The sequence below is a fragment of the Bactrocera dorsalis genome, chromosome 5 (genome assembly GCF_023373825.1).
Source record: "Bactrocera dorsalis isolate Fly_Bdor chromosome 5, ASM2337382v1, whole genome shotgun sequence".
NCBI lineage: Eukaryota > Metazoa > Arthropoda > Insecta > Diptera > Tephritidae > Bactrocera > Bactrocera dorsalis.
In genome coordinates, this window is record NC_064307.1 from 73,073,724 (window position 1) to 73,090,838 (window position 17,115).

Below are 17,115 nucleotides of genomic sequence, written 5' to 3' on the forward strand. Positions count from 1 at the left end.
AACACACACAAACACATACATTTTTGTGTGATTTTAAAATAGAGTAGATTTGCAAACAACAATAACAATAAAATTTTGGGGCACTACTTATGCATGTGGAGCAGCAGCGTGTTGTACACAAAATCAACAACATGGCATTAAATTTTTTTCTAATAAATATATATTTTACGCACTCACTTGTGCTGTTCGCTGCGTTTTTTTAATATTTTTTAATGAGTTTGTGTTTTTCTTGTCTTTTTCTCTTTATATGCCTGCTTTCCTTTCTCCTTTGTGGGTGTTGCCTGCCACCATTGTCTGCTGGGTGGGTGTTTACGCTTCTATGATTTTTTGGAATTTTTTGTGCGTATTTAATTTCGAAAATTGTACAAGCTTATTTGTCGGTTTATCCAATTTAAGCTTTTTAATTTTCCATCACAGCCTTTGAACATTAAAAGAAATATTGTTCACTTTGTGCAATCAACTGTGAATTTTTAATAAGCAGTTAATCTAAGGCGTTCAATGAAGTTCAAAGCGCAAATTTGCTGAACAGCAATTTTTTAGAAAGCAAAGTGCCAGCTGCAAGTGATGTGAAAGCTTGCGAAGGCAGGAAAAAATTAACGTTATTGTTACTTTTTTCTAATAATACAAGTAAGGTCGCATATAGTTAGTCGCTCAAAAAGATTTGGTGAAGGAAAAAGCTTCAAAACACAAATAGTTTCTTGGCAAGGTGTAAAAAAAATGGACTTTGTACATAAATATGTGCTTAATTAAAATGATGTAGCAGAAAAATAGTGTTAAATTTTTATAAATCCCGAAATTTCGGGGCTGAAAATTTTCGGGATTTTATGAAACGGTAAATAAATACTTATTATAAACTAAAAATAACTAGGAAATAAATCGGAACTATTTTTCAAAGATCCTGAAATTTCGGGGCTAACGATTTTCGCGATTTTATGATCCAATTAGCTAAAATTTTAACAAATAGTTCTTCTTAATAAGAATTTATATTTGTAGTTAGTTAAATTTGAAAAGAAAGTTCTATGGCTCAATTCTTTTTACATATCTAATGAATGCTCATTATATTGTACAATAATTGTAAACAAAATTAAAAATAAAAAATGTAGTTTGCTTAAATCTAATTTCGAAATTTCTTAAAAATATACAAAAAATCAAAGTCCTAAACAATAATTAAGTACCGAAAAAAATTCGGGATTGATTTTCTATGATCCTGAAATTTCGGGACTAGACTTATCTTCGGTATTTTATGATCCAATTAGCAAATATTCAACTAATAAGTTCAAATCCCGAAATTTCGGGACTGGAAATATTTTTGGGAAAAAATTTAATAGTTGCAAACGAAAATTTCTTAAAAACCTCAAAAAAATAAAATGTCTATGCTAAAGAAACAGTAATTATTAAATAAATTCGTGATTATTTTTCCGTGATCCAGAAATTTCGGGACTGGAATTGTTTCTGGTATTGCTTAGAGTGTTTTCTAAGTAGCTTTGTTTTACTAATCCCGATTTTTAACTCAATTAGACAATATTCTTGAATCAAGCCTTAAGCTCCTTTCGAACATCTTCCAGTACCACCATAAGAGTCATTTCTGAACTGTCATAGTGTGTCAGCCAGCAACCGTTAGATCGACATTTTACACTTTTTCGTCGCCATAAAAAATCTTCAATAATGAACTACCGTTAGACTGCTGACTGACTGACTGCCAAAAAAACTGTAAAATTTATAGGCGAAAGAGCAGGCGAAGGCGAATTGAAAAGCGTGTAGGTTAGAGAAAGAACTTTCACGGCGTGGAATATGCATATATCTGAAGACAAGTCTACTAAAATTTAAACAAAGTGTGGCTTTTATGACATTTTACACGCAAAATAAAAATTTCGAAATTAATGATGAGTTTTTTAGTGGACAGCTCGTAAAAAATAGCGAATGCACAGGTTAAGCTAAAATATATACTGTAAAACTCTTAACTAGAATGTAAGTGCCAAATTAAAATTTATTTTCGGATTTTAGTTTTGTTTTGCGCTTTCATTCAATATATTCACCTTTGATAGGCCTTGCTAATCCATTAGTATTTTACGACGCCCAAATAGCAGCCAATTTTTATTTTATTTTTTATATTTTTACAATCTTTGTAAGCCTATCTATTTTAGTTTTGATTGATTTGCGCAAGCGCTTGCAAAGAAAAGAATTTGTAAATTAATTTAAATTGTTTTTATGCAAATTTTGACTATTCATTGTAAGACGAAATTTGTTTATTTCAAACTTATTTCAAAGGAAACTCAAAATCATCGTCGTTGAAAGGTCGCTCTAATTGTTTTAGTGCTTCCACAGGCATTCAACAAGCTTCGTGTATAATTTCGGCTGAGTGCTGATCAAATCTATTGCTATTTATTTTCGCTAATGGAATTAGTTTTTGTTGGCCTTTTGATTCGCATATGTAGAATAGGCTTGAGGCCATTGTGTAATTTGCCGTAGCTCTGTATATTTAAGTACTGGAGTATCAAAGCTTTGGATTCCGGCTCAAGTTTGTTTTTGTTCGTGGCAGAGTGATGACCCGGCTATGGCAATGAATAAGCTGAAATCGGTGGTAGTTAACATAGCAACCGAAATGCAAATCAAAATTCGAAAGAAAGATCGTATTTATCATTTATTTGGAAAGTCACAAGACGAACTCAGACGGAGAGTGCGTTTCGTAAATTTAATTAGTATTGAGAGTAACTTCTGGTTTTATTTCTCTCTTTCATATAGAAAAACATTTAATGACTGCCAACTATTTCATAAACCGGGTGCGAATTTCAAGTGCAAGCGAATGAAAAAATGGGTATTTCGACTTACTTATGTTTTTTTCTTCAAAGAGAGTACTTCTAACTAAAATCTTTTACAGGAAGTCAGGGAAAAAGAAAAAAAGACGTGAGTGAAGAGATTTTTCTGTAAGGTCCCAACTTTGTGAGCTCATTCTTTCTGGTTCTCAGTGGCTCTCCTTGATTCTGATTCGCTCGCCCTGTTTGTAAATGGTTCTTCTTGGTTTTTAGTGATTCTGTCTGGTTGCCTTTCTGAGGCCTTCCCGGTTTTCCGTGGCTGTTTCTCAATATTTCTCCCTTAGTCTCAGTGATTCTGTCTGGTTTCCACGGTTTTCTTTGCTTGTTAATTGCTCTCTTGAGTTTTCAATGGATCTCCCTGTTTTTCAATAGTACTCCCTGGTTCATAGTGCTACTCTTTTCTGAAGAGGCCCTCCCTGGGCTTTAGTGGCTGTCCTTGATTCTGGCTGGCTGTTTATCAATGTTTTTCGCTGATCCTCAGTGGTCCCCATCCTGAGATGGTTCTCTCTGGTTTTCAGTAGAACTCCTCGCTTTTTAATGACACTCTCTTTTTTAAATATTTCTCAGTGATTCAGCATAGTTCTCTTTCTATTTTCCTTGGTTTTCAGTGACTCCACCTGTTTCTCCATTGGTTTTCGGTGATTCTGCTTGGTTTACTGGGCTTTCCTGGATTCTCCTTAGTCCTTAATGGCTCTCCTGAATTCTCTCAGGTTATCAGTATTTCTTATGTTTTTTACTGGTTTTCAGTCGCTATCCTTGGTCTCACTGCTTTTGAGTAACGGTACTAATAATTTGAACTAGCGCTTTCTAGTACTCATAATAAACTATCATTTTGTGAAAAATTATTCTTCAAAAACTCCAAAACTACGCATGCCACCCAACGACTACCAAAGTAGCTGGAGCTGAAGTAAAAACGCTCTGGCGACCCACTCAAACTTTAGGTGTGGACAATGAAGATTTATTATACATGACTTCCAATTTACGACGCGCTGCAGCGTTTTGCCTTTTGCTTGTCGCACGAGTCTCGCTTGATTTTAGTTTTTAACAATTTTTGAGCTTTTTACCACCCCGCTCTCCACGCACAACAACAAGCCGCAACAACTTGTTTTAAGTGCTGCTAGCACGCAGTGAGATACTAAAATTAATATGTGTTTGATTTTATAATCACTAAATTATGCAAATGGCGCATCGTTAAGTTAAAAAGCTTACACCGAATTTGATTTCGAATTATGTGTTGTTTGTATGTTCGCTTGTTGTTATCGCCATTAAACGCTTTTTAAGAGACGCGCATGACAAATTCTTTTCAAATCGTGAAATCTTTTGGGCAATTCAAAGAAATACACTTTTGTATTAAAAACATTTTTTCTTAGTCTAAGCGTTTGCTGTTGCTTTCGAAACAGTTATTTATGAAACAATTGCCCGCTGATTAGACCGAACATTTCTGTGTGCTGGCAGACCTTCGTGGAATAACGCGCTTAACTAATAGCAGCTGTCGGCTCAAGCTCAACAAACTATTCATCTAATTATCGAAATATTTACAAAATTATACAAGCCTACGATTTTATTGGATGAAGTTTTCTAATAACGGTATGCTGGCATGAATTAGGTAATGAAGACGTCGGTATGTCAAACAAAAGCGCGTGAAACTAAGATTTCGTCTTAGGCCAACAAAAGCTGCTTCTTAAAATGTGTATACTCGGTCTCACTGCTTCAGAGTGACTCTTCTGGTTCTCAGTGTTTCTGTCCCTGATCTTGAGTGGGTCTCAGTGGCTCACTCTGTTTCTCAATTGGTTCTTGGTATTTATACCTGGTTCCCGGATTTTTTCTGGATTCTCCCTGGTTCTTAATTCTCTCAGGTTCTCTGCGGGCACCCTTAAGAGAAATCAAAAAGTTCAAACATTGAAACCCTTCTAACTTAATTTCTAGTAAAAAGTAAGTTGGTAAATCTGAGGCGCTGGCTTTACTACAATTATTTCGGAGTGCAGCTTCCAGTTTAGTTTACATTCACTGATTGAATTGGACCTTGAACCACTTAACCGGAAAGCCCGTGTTCTAGAGAAATGCCTCCACAACTTCAACACAGAATTTACCGTTACCCAAAAGCAGCAACGGCAACAACAGAACACTGCAGTCTAAGCACCCATCAGCGCATACATCATACATCCAACACTCATCAGCGTCGTCAGCCAACAACAGCCGCAGCACTTGAATCACTGATAAAAGGCAACAACAATGCGAAAGGCTCAGCGGGCATGCGACGAGAGTATGGCAGGATGATCGTGCGACTTGATCAGCTGTCGCAGATATGTCCGCAGCGATAAGCGCACGCTTGGCGATGTTTTGTTGCATGAACATTAATTAGGACGCCTGACGGCGTGGTCCACTGCTGGTGCGCGCGCATTAATACAGCGACGGGAATATATTTTCATACGCGGTATTCATGTGCTATTAGCTTTGAATTTTATTTATAAAGGCTTCGCGCTGTCCGGTTGGCAGGAGTGTTGGTGTGCGCGCGCGTGAGAGCTGTTGTCATAAGCGACGCTGTGGCACAGCTTGTGTGCGCTGAACGCAATGAGCAAACAAAATAATCACAATTATCCATTATCGCGCGGCCCTTTGAAGATACGCCGCGCGCCTTGCTGCAGCCTGTGCACTGTTGGCCGCCGCCCTTTTTACTCATGCCACAGTTGCATGCAAATTTCACAAAATATTCGCCACTGAAATTATTGCATGCGCAACGATCGCTTAACGCTGATAAGATATTATTTAAGCGATGCGAGCGCAGATACACAAAGAGCGCTTTTAAATTAAAATTGAAAGGAAATTCAGCAAAAGTGAAGTTGAGAGAACTTTTACGTTAAAGTTTTTCAAAATCATATAAGTATGTATTATTATATATAAAACCATGTATATATTTGTAGGTGATTGTGTACGCTGGCGTTGGCCTGAGTAGCTGTTGAGTCGAGTCAAAATACGCTTACTTTCTTTATCAATTTTAGCGGCGTTGACAGTGCACTCAAAGCAGCAGCACCACTATCAAAGCTGATCATCTGTGTGTGCCACAATCACTACAACAATAAATGAAAGCAACAATAATCAAGAACATCTTCACTTAAAGTGCTACAATATCGGCTGCAAGTGCTGTAGACTGTCGCGTCTCATTGTCGGCGCAGCGTGGGGATCAACAACGGGTGTTGCATATAACGCCATAATTGAATTTGAAATTGTATAAGTGTGTTTTTGTATGAATATATGATGTGGGTAACCCAATAAACCAAAATGATGATGTTTGTGGAATTATCAAAGCTTTCCATACAAGCTCTTGCTTCCGATCGTTCATTTTGTATGGCAGCTGTACGTCATAGTGATCCGTTATCAGCGGTTTCGAAATATGAACAACTTCTTGTAGAGAAAGAGACGTCGCTGAAATTTCAGTTCGATACCTCAAAACCTGTATATACCGACTGACTGGCAGAGGCACGGACGGACGGTCAGACGAACTGACGGAATGTCAGGCAGATGGACGTGACCGAATCGACTCAGCCCGTCAAGCTTTCGCGTATATACGGACTGACTGAGAGGCGGAAGGATAGACGGTCGGAAGAACAAATGGACGGACTGACGAACTTGGCTAAATCGACTCAGCTCGTCACTATCTACTGTATATACAGACGGACGGGCAGACATACTGACGGTCATGGCTATACGGACTCAGCTCATTACGATCGCCTGCATATACAGACCGACTGACAGACGGACGTAGGGGCAGGCACACAGACGAACGTAGAGATGGACGGACGGACGGACATATGTACGGAGGGACGGACAGACAGACGGACGGTCAGATACAAAGACGGACATGGCTGAATCGACTCAGCTCGTGATGTTTTCCCGTATATACAAACTGATTGACAGACGGACGGACAGGGAGATGTGGTGATGGACAGAAAGACGGACGGATATATGGACGAACGGACATATGTGCGGAGAGACCGACGCACAGTAAGACGCACGGACGGACGGACAGACAGAAAGACGGACATGGCTGAAATGCCTCAGCTCGTCAGAGTCCAGATGATGTTTACAATGTCGTTGTCCAACTGAGTGCAGAACAGAATTTGACTGCAAAGTCTCAAACGCAAGATAAACTCGGGTACTTTTTTTCATCAACTTTTAGTCTTTTTTGTTATCCAAGAGCTGTGGTCTCTCAGTAAGCCCCTGCTAGTATGCTACTTTTCATAAAACCCAAACACAATCACACATGCAAGCGCAGCATTCTCCAACTTTTTCCTCAGTGTGCCTACACCGGCAGCGCATAAGCAACTCTATTTGTATCTGTATATTTCAATCTGTTAGCTGTCGTTACCGTCATATTTTTTACATAAACAATCGGGTAAGTTAATCCCTTCTTCAATATGTCAACGCATAATTCTCGGCAGTGCAGCCAAAGATTTATGACAGCTATCAATATTGGATGCGCCGCCAACGCCACATTGCCGCAGAGCCGCGCAGCCACCACAGGCAACAGCGGCAGCAACAAAAGCAACAGCAACAGTATGAGGAATAACAACAACAAGAGTATGAATTACAAGAACATGGCCAGTATAAACAACAATAATAATATGAATCACAACAACAACACCACCAACGGCCGATGACTTTGTCTAGCTCGTCAGTATGTATTTTTAGAAAATTGCTGTAATCGCGCTTGTTGTTATTGTTGTCGCCTCCATCGCTGCTGCATTGCTGGAATGTTGTCTAAAGGTTGTTGGTTGCATTTGTTTTTCGTGAAAGTGTTAAGTGCAGTACAAAAATAAAATTTGTTGCACACTATGGGTGCATGAATGCATATATGACTGGAGAGTGGAGGCGTTTGTGTTAGCCACAAATACACCCTTGCACCCATATATTTGTACATCGTTGTTGCATTTGTGTAAATATGTTTTGTCTGAGTGCCATTTAAGAAAGTAGCGGAGGTGTCATAGACATTGTTGTACACTGATTTCATTTTCGTTTACAACAACAAAACGCCTGACATTCATTCCACCACTTATTCAGTGTCAAGCCATCGAAAGAAAATATATTAAAAACTCATATAAAAGGGTGCCCCACAAAGGTCGTGCAGCGCATTTGCTGCTTGCTAATTTTAGAATTCAAATGAACTCGGCATATTTTAATAGCAAACTCGCTTTCATGAGCACACATGTATGTAAGTGTTTGTCTATAAAACTCATCACTAATAGTAGATGTGCTCTGGCACTAAAAATCAATACTTCAGCGCCACCAGCACTCACCGAGGCTCGCAGCTTATTGCCTGCTTATAAAAACAATTAAAACATTCAACACTTTAGCAACGAGTTGGTGGCGCTCTAAATGCACGGACACACACATTTAAATGTATATATATTTATACATATATACAGTTATCTATAACTGCATACAAAGTGTATAAATGCACCATAATAGCATAATAGCGCGCTGTCACCGCGTCAAACAACTCAACTCGTTTCAGCTCCTGCTGCTGCAGCCAATTTGGCTGTCTGTTTTATTGACATAGCACACCTTTTTGTCGGAATATTTATGGCATGGAATGTGATATACATGAGTACTCATAAATTTCTTAGACAATATATTTTTTTCTTCTCAACATTTTCGAATTTTAAAGCAAGAAGTTTTGGATATCAAATAAATGATATTTCCGGTGATAGAAAATATTATTTACATACATTAGGGTGGTCTACAAATGCAGACAGATAAGGATAACGCTCTAATGAGTGGTCACAGCCTACTGGCATCAAATGCGAGTCTGGAGGAATGTCATACAGGCAAGCCAATCACTTTTCGTCTGGGAAGAGACGGAGCCGTTGCTGTCTTTATCCAAGAACCGTGGCTGAATAGCAACGCTATCTCTAGGTTAAGCACAAAGCGTCAGAGACTGCTGACGATCAACTATATAGGCAGAACCAAAGCTTATCTGTTGGTCAAAAATAAACTTGATGTTTTTCTTTTACCACATTTCAGCAACGAGGATGTCTCCATCGCTAGGCTAGATATGAGAAAACTGAGATTAATATCGGCCTTCATGCATTATGAGGATGAAGTGGAACCACCTCCAAAATTATTAAGGAGAGCTTTGACAGAGGCCAGGCAAAAGAGGGCTAATGTAAAAATTTGCTTTCATGCAATATCGAAGCATCCGGTCTAGGGGAGCTCGAACATAAATACTAGAGGTCAGTCACTTTTCGATTTTATTATAGCAAGGATCTTATTATTTGTAATAGGGGAAACTATCCCACTTTTGTAACTGCGGGCAGGGAAGAAGTCCTTGACCTCATACCTGCCTCAAAAGAACTGACACTCTTGATATCGGAATGGATCTTTCTCTGTTCAAATGTGCATTAGCTTCAGTTAGGACGGAGTATGTCCAGTGAGTATACCTTATAAGTATTTTAAAAGCACTGTTTGGGGTCTGTAATGCAGAAGGTTTGATCAGTTTTGCCGGTCACGTCAAGGCCATACTTTTTACGAATCGAAAAATTGGCTGGAATTGATGTTATTGCGAAGATCTTTTCAGTCCAAACCGATAACTTCACAACCGATAAGCAGTCCATGAAGGATTATTCGTGGCTTCTGGATTTTTCTCTAACCTAACATATGGTTCCTCTCTCTACAATTCAGAGCTCGAAATGTTTCTAGAATTTGGACAGATAAAACCTTGCAAAACTTTATATGGCGAACCGTTTAGTGAGAGTGTTCTGAAATATTATCGCTCCCAAAGCATTATTCTTGAAACTATAAAAGCTTCCCGCTTTTGTATTAGTGGTATTTTTATGTAGATGAAGCTGGATTTCAAACGAGCGTGGCATGGACAGAACAGAACTCTCCTCCATCTTATTGGGATATAGAGCGGTTACTGCAATTAGGCTGAACTTTTCAGCTATAGAATGTGTAACCGATATATAGTATAGTTTAAATCGCTTCCCACCTAAACAGGAATCATCTACACAAAACTTGAAGAAAATAAAATAGGTAATTGAAAAGCAGAAAAGAGTGCAACAATAAAAAGAAAAACGGTTTGCTAAATTAGAAAGAAAAATGCCTAAAAGTACGTAGAAACCACAAAAATCAACAACAAAAACCGCAACAGCAATAAAGTCCAACAAAATTGGGTATAAATCTTGAAAACATTTACAACCCATTCACCGCAACTTCAACTCGGAGAGAACGCGCGTTATTGGGACGTTGAAATTGTTGATTTATTTGCAGCTCAAGTTGAATGAGGAGCGAATCGAGAAGTGAGTCGAGTAGTGAAAATTCATGGTACGTTGAGTGTGTAGGTAAGTGTTGGAAGAAATCAAAAGTAGCGGTGAATTGTGGCATACTTACAGACATATGCATGTAGTTACGGCAATGATGGCGATTGAAGGAGGTGAAGACGCCATGTGCTGCGCACTTTACCGTTAAGTAGTGAATGTGAAGGCACATTGAAGAACAAGAGCACGGGAGTTTTCACGGACTGACCGCCATGGAGGCTAGGGAGCTTCTCGAAAGAGATTGGCTAAGAGAGAAAACTTACTAGTTGCCTGGGAATTTATATGGGTTTGATGGCGTCTGCGTAACCGTTAGACAAATTATAGTGACTGAGAGTTGTACAAATAAAAACAACAACAACCAACATTAAAAGCATATAACAACCATTGAGTGGCAAATAAAGTCTTCGAGTGGTGACGGCCACAGATGAAGCCATAAAAACAGACACAGCTAGCTGAAAGCTATGAAGATGATGGCGAGCAGCGCCGAGCCGGCTAATAATAGACGCACGGACCGCACGAAGCGGCTTAGAGAGCCACCACAAGCTGCAGCTTACAAGCCGCTGAAGTTTTATGTGTCACTAACGTGGCTATTGTCATTATTGTTGTTGCTGCTTGTTCGAGTCTTGTCGGAGGCGAAATAAATAACCGAAATTTATGCATAAATCAATAAATAATTTGAAACAATGAAAACTTCCAATTAAGACATCACTTCAGCGCACGCACAACAGAGACGGGATTACATGCCGGGGATGGACGGACGGCGGGACGAGCAGACAAATGGTACGACGAATGGACAGACAAGCGGTTTGGATGAGTAAGTGCTTGGTGATGGCGGCAGTAGGCATATTACAAGTTATAGGAGTTGGGTAACAACAACAACATATGAAATGTATATATCTAAGTAGGTAATAGCAGCCACATAACGGCTTTTGTGAATTACAACTACAATAGGAACAATGACACCATTATTCGACAGCAGCATTGCTCACATTTTCAGCTTTTTGGAAGACTTTTGTTGTTGCTGATTTATTTCCTTTTATTTTTGTTGTAATTCTTTCAAATGTTCACTTTTTTCGAGAAAGCACGAACACCGCTGCTGTAGCGCATCTCAGGAGGGGCGTAACAAGACGCCGCACTGTTGCAACAAACCGAGTTCATTTATTGCAGCTATTACAATAACAAAAATTGCGTTGTTTACAATGCGTTGATTAGTCCACAACCAAATAAGCGCTTAATATACTGTGGAGAGGAGGCTAATCGGCAGACGCATTGGTGATTACACACAGAGTTGAAGTGACTCAGGAAGGCGTAGCTTTTTGTTTGGTTAAATATATTTGAGCGCTACAAGGAACAGTTGGAGGCAGCTCAGTTAGTTTCAAGGGTTTTATAAAGAGTAACTTTTTCTTAACTGGGAAGCCCTCTTTGGGTGATTTATATGTACATAAAAACATGAAGAGTTTCTTCTTCTGGCTGCATGGTAGATGTCTTTAGGTGATTTATATACATAATAAATACTAGTTTGCAGAAAAATTGCTGAGAGTTTGTTTATTCCCTCTCGAATTATGATCGTTTTCGATTCGTCATTTCATTGCTCGCTAAGGTGGACCATAGCTTGCTTCTCAAAAATTTGAACTGGGCAGGTATACACTCTTCACTCTCTCTCTTTTTGCGCTATTTCTCTCTCTCTCTTTCACTCTATCTCTACCTATCAATATGTCTTTTACTTATGCGAGTTGTACGTTCGATTCGGCACTCTTTAACTAACCTAACAGCGCACTAGTCTCGCTCGGCTAAGAAAATCGCATCTACGCTCGAGTAAGGAGCTGAGTTATTGTCGGAGGAGAGTCATTAAGGGACTTGATTCCAACAAAACGGGGTTTGAATCTTATGAAAAACCTTTAAGGACTTAAAGAAGTAATTGTGTTCGATTCGTAGAAATTCGCAAGCTGTTTCTTTTTCTAAAGAAAGAGCGATCTCACAAAAACGCTACATGGAAAGTAGGTTTGTTTAGGAACCAGAGCTAGGAGAAAAGATTATATAGAAGCCACGATCTTTTCAGATATCATGTACGAGGAGGAAAAGTCTCTGAATTCGAAAAGGCAAACTCGATGGATGCAAAATCTTTAGACATCGCAAATAAAATTTGTCTAAATCCGCATTTGCCTCTTCTTCTAAAGCAGGAGAAACCTCTTTCTGAGCTCGTAAAGGCAGATTCGTTTCTCGCCAAAAAGAACAAATTTTGTGGAGATCAAAATTTCTTCAAATCCGAAACTAAATTTTCTTCTAAAGCAGAGGGATCTCCCAAAAACCCTACATGGAGTCGAAGAAGTATCGTTTAGAAGCCGGAACTATGAAAAAATATCGGGTAGAAACCCCGAGCTGTACAGATATCTGGAGAAACCCTTAGCGGGAACAAAATTAATCTGTTCCATACACTCTTAAAAGCAAATACCGAACATAAGCTACCATGAAGCCTCAGATTTCTTGCGACACAGCAACCGCATCACTGACACTTCGCCAACCATAACTGCAATTCAAACATAATATTTCATTTATTTACGAGTTTAAAATTAAAATGCATTTAAGCGCGTAACCAACAAAAACCACAATAACAACAACAACACCAAGTGCGACACTCAGCAAGCAAGCAAACTTACGCCAAGTGCATAGGACAATCAAGCCAATTACGAATGCAAGACGTGAATCTCAACAATCACATGATTATCTGCACTAAAAACAATAAAAACAACAACTGCCATTCGATATGGGCGATTACAGTTGTTAACATTATTTGCCGTTTGTTATTGTTGTTGCAGTCGTTGTTGAATTGCAACGAAGCGCATCCAAAAGTTGCGGGTTACGAAATGTTCATGAAGCAATAAAAGCGCTGCGTCTCATTGAAATTTCGGCTGTGGCATTGCTGCACTTGATGGCGCGGCGCGCGCGGTGTAGGGCGTTTGCATTATGCCATTGGAAACTTCGTGCAAGACACTTAAGCCGGTTAGCTGTGAAGCGTTTGGGTGGAGCGCTAATAAAGTGCGCAGAGTGCCACAGTACCAATCGAAGGCAACTCATAAATTATGCGTCAATTTCGCTGCTGAATTCCAGTGAAGACGCGAGGAGCGCATCGTAAAAGCTGGCGCCGCCGGTGGCTATAAAGCGCTTGGAGACAAACGAAAAATGCAAGGCAAGCGGCGGCGATGAGGCGCGTGCAGCAAAGAGCAACTCATGCAGGTAAATGCATAAGAGCTTGCAGGCGCGTTATGAAGGCTGTGAGCTAGCGTGCGTGTATGTGCGCGACGCGGGTGGCTGCTACAACGCAGATGCTGGCGTTGACAATGCACGAGTGCCAGTTTTGGCAACTCACACAGTTGGCTGGCGCTACCGCCACTCAGCGCACACTTGACATTCCGCTGCCTGATCCGTTATTGTGATTTGTCAGCTGCGATTTTTGTGATTTCTGCGATTGCGCGCATTTAATTAGTGAAATTTCAACAACAGTTGCAGCAGCAGCCGCGCTGATGGCAGATATATTTCTGCAATTTCTCATTTTCGCATTTAATTTTTGCTTTTTTTTCAGCAAAACAGTTGCATATTATATCTCACCGCCATGAGTGTCGCCGATTCGCAGGCTGAGTCAGCGGCGCGTGTGGTTTGCGCGAACCCGCTTTGACTTGCGCCTAACTCTGGCTTGCACACTTGCATTTATTGAAGGCTTGCATTATATTTCGAGTATTTTCGTAGGTTTGTCTGTAGATTTCTTAACTCTTTCAGTCACGCTTTTAGATTAAGAATATATTGAATGTTTCGATTATTGTTTTGGCATTATCTACAGCTGAAATATCACTGAAAGTATGAAAAAAAAATTTACGTATCAAGGTTTTCGAGGTATGAGGTGGTTAGTGGCACTAACCACCGTGACTATTGATAGAAACAAAACAATTATGAGTTACTTATATTGTATATTAATATTATATGATATAATGTAATTCTCCGGAACAAAACTAAGGTAAATTTTTTTTTTTTATGAAAATCTGAAAACAAGCTTTTCCCTTGCGTAGATAAAGAGGCACTTTGCATGTACTACACTGCCATACAGTACGGACTGGAAATTTTTTAGTGCTGCTAGACAGCACCTTCTTGATGTGCTTCTTTCAGGTTGATGGCGACTGGATTCAAGACGAATTTCTGAAGGAACTGTTGGCTTGTGACGTTTTATAAATGCAGGGCCTGTAGAAGAAGCAGTAGAATTGCGGTTGTTGTTCACTGACTCGGGCCTTCTTTTGTCTCTGACATATGCTGGGGCCAGTAGGCCCTGGTATACGCTTCGTCTGAATGCTTTCAAAGTCAAAGGGCATAGACCCCTGCGGGAAGAGGACTGTAGTTCTTTATAAATTAAAAAAAGCATTGACAATACTACAATCAAGAAAATGAAAGAAAATCCTGTGCCACCACTTGTGGGATTTTCTATCAATAAGCTCTTCTGTAGTGGTGGGTGTATAAAGCTTTCCTGATTGAGTAGCGTAAAGATTAGTTTGAAAGCATAAAATATCTTGTAAATGCTCTGTCCAAAAAAGGCGAAATAGTAGAAGAGGTTGCACATTCTCCATGCTAAGAATTTGATCGGTTATTCCCACACTTTCAGTAAATTCACCAGGTATGTCCATTCTATAATTATTCTTCCATTTTGGAGCCATTGTAGCCGGTCTGTTTGAGTTTACATTGTTAGACTCTGTAGATTCAGGATTCCGAAGTACTAAGTTAGACAGAGGGATGTCATCATCGGAATCAAAGTTGTCATAATCAGTCATTTGAACTTCTCCAATCGAATCGCCTAACACCAGCGGATTTGGCTGATCTTCTGTTTCCTCATTGCTACAAATACTCTCGCTATCTGAAGGAATATCTTCAAACAAGTATTCCTCGATTTGTCTATTATTTAGCTTGCGCGATATACTGAAATAAATATAAAAATACATGAATACTTACATGCCTAACTCATATGTAGAATAAACCTATAAACCTGCAACAGTCACGGTGGTTAGTTTACTAACCACTATATTTTCGTCGTTAATACACATTGAAAATAAAAAAATTAATGATAGTTTCATACACATACATAAGAAATAGATATAGGAGAATAAGTTGAATACAAAACATTAAAGAAAAACGTTACTAACCCGCCTCACAGATATTTTTTATCAAACACAAGAAAAAATGTACGTTGACGCAATTTTCAAATGAAAACAAATGAACTGTTACTAATCGAATATGCCGCTAACCAGTCACACCTTGTCAAAAAAGGTACAAATATTCATGATAATTCACGCGATTGTCGGTAGTTGGCGTGGATTTAAATATAAAAAATCGGAAAGAGGTGGTTATTGACACTAACCACCACGACTGAAAGAGTTAAACAGAATTCGCGTGATTAAGAATGGAAAGTGGGCGAGCGTTTGCTTGTGTCTTTAATGACATTTTATTAGCGGCTATCAAAATGACATTCACAACTCTTACTTCAGCTATAAATCAGCACCGTTTAAGCATTTATTCATTTCTCAGGATTGTGTTGATAGCGTACGCTTAATTTGGCGTTGTGATTTAAGCGAAAAGAGATTTCTTTTAGCGAGTTTATAATTTAGCAGTACAAACGTCCTCAATATAAAATAAAAGGCAAATGTAAGGTAAAGTTATCGAAAGTCGCTCTTCGAAATACCTTGAAGGAAGTACTCCAAATTTTTTCAAGAAACCTTCAGCTATTGATGATGGAACTTCAGAGAATCAATAAAGTCTCTTGTGTCTACAACAAATTTGCTAGGACGATTGATGTGGAATCGGCATTAAGCACTGAAGTATCGACGAAGTTTCCTGATATGGAATCGAAATTCATAGTCTTGGGATATTCGTCCGTACTGCTGGTTTAACAGTTCGGCTGAGCAGCTGAAGGTATGAGAGCCAAGATGAGATTATCTTAGTTTCGTCAAAGTGGAATTAAAGATGCTTCTATCTTTGACATCTTCTAAACAACTTACCTTACGATATCATGTTTAGTATTACCGCATGGTTACAAATCGGATAATCAGTGGTCATAACCTTTACAACACAACCAGAATTAGGGGTGCCAAAAAAATTCGAAAAAAAAACTCACGTAATGGACCGGAATGATTCAGCACACGTACTCGACGAAATGTGAGTAGAGACACCCCAAAAGATGTAGTTCTTTATCCTCGCCAATGGATCATGGCCGTGAATGACTTGATGAACGAATCGTGGCTGCCCGACTACCTATGCAGACGCTGAGACGCTTTTCATTCATGGTCGAGGAAAAATTCTTGAGTACCTTGTACGAGTTGACGCAGAGGTATCTCAGGGCCGTAAATAATTGGGTTGACGGAAGTGGCCTCGCCATAATACCACTAAAACTGAGAACGTTTTATTTACTAGGAGATACAAGACCCCGAAAGAACAACTTCCACGGATGGGAAGCAACAGGCTGTAACCTGCAAATTCGGATAAGAAGTTTTCGTGGAAGCATAATATCGAGGATAGAGCAAAGAAGGCATTGACTGCCTTGTACTGCAGCAGAGGAGATATTGGCAAAAGATAGAGTATTTCACCGAAAGTAGTCCTCTGGCTCTGCGACACCATAATCAAACCGATTATGTTCCAAAATTATATCTGATTTTTTGGATAGTTTTGGGAACGAAGCTGTGGGTGGGTAGAAGCCAGTAGAGGAGAGAGGCAGTGAGCAGCTTTACAGATGGGTCACAGCTTGCTGAGAAGGTTTGTGGAGGGGTGTATTGTCTGGAACTCTCAATCATCTTCCGCTACAGACTTCCTGACTGTTGCAGTAATTTTCGTGCCAACTTTGCTGTCATTAAGGTAGCGGGTCTTTCAGAACAGTGACTATCCACTTTGACAGCAGAGCGGCGGTACCAGCCTTGAGTTCAAGGCAGGAAAGACTAATCTCGGTATCAAAGGCAGCGAGT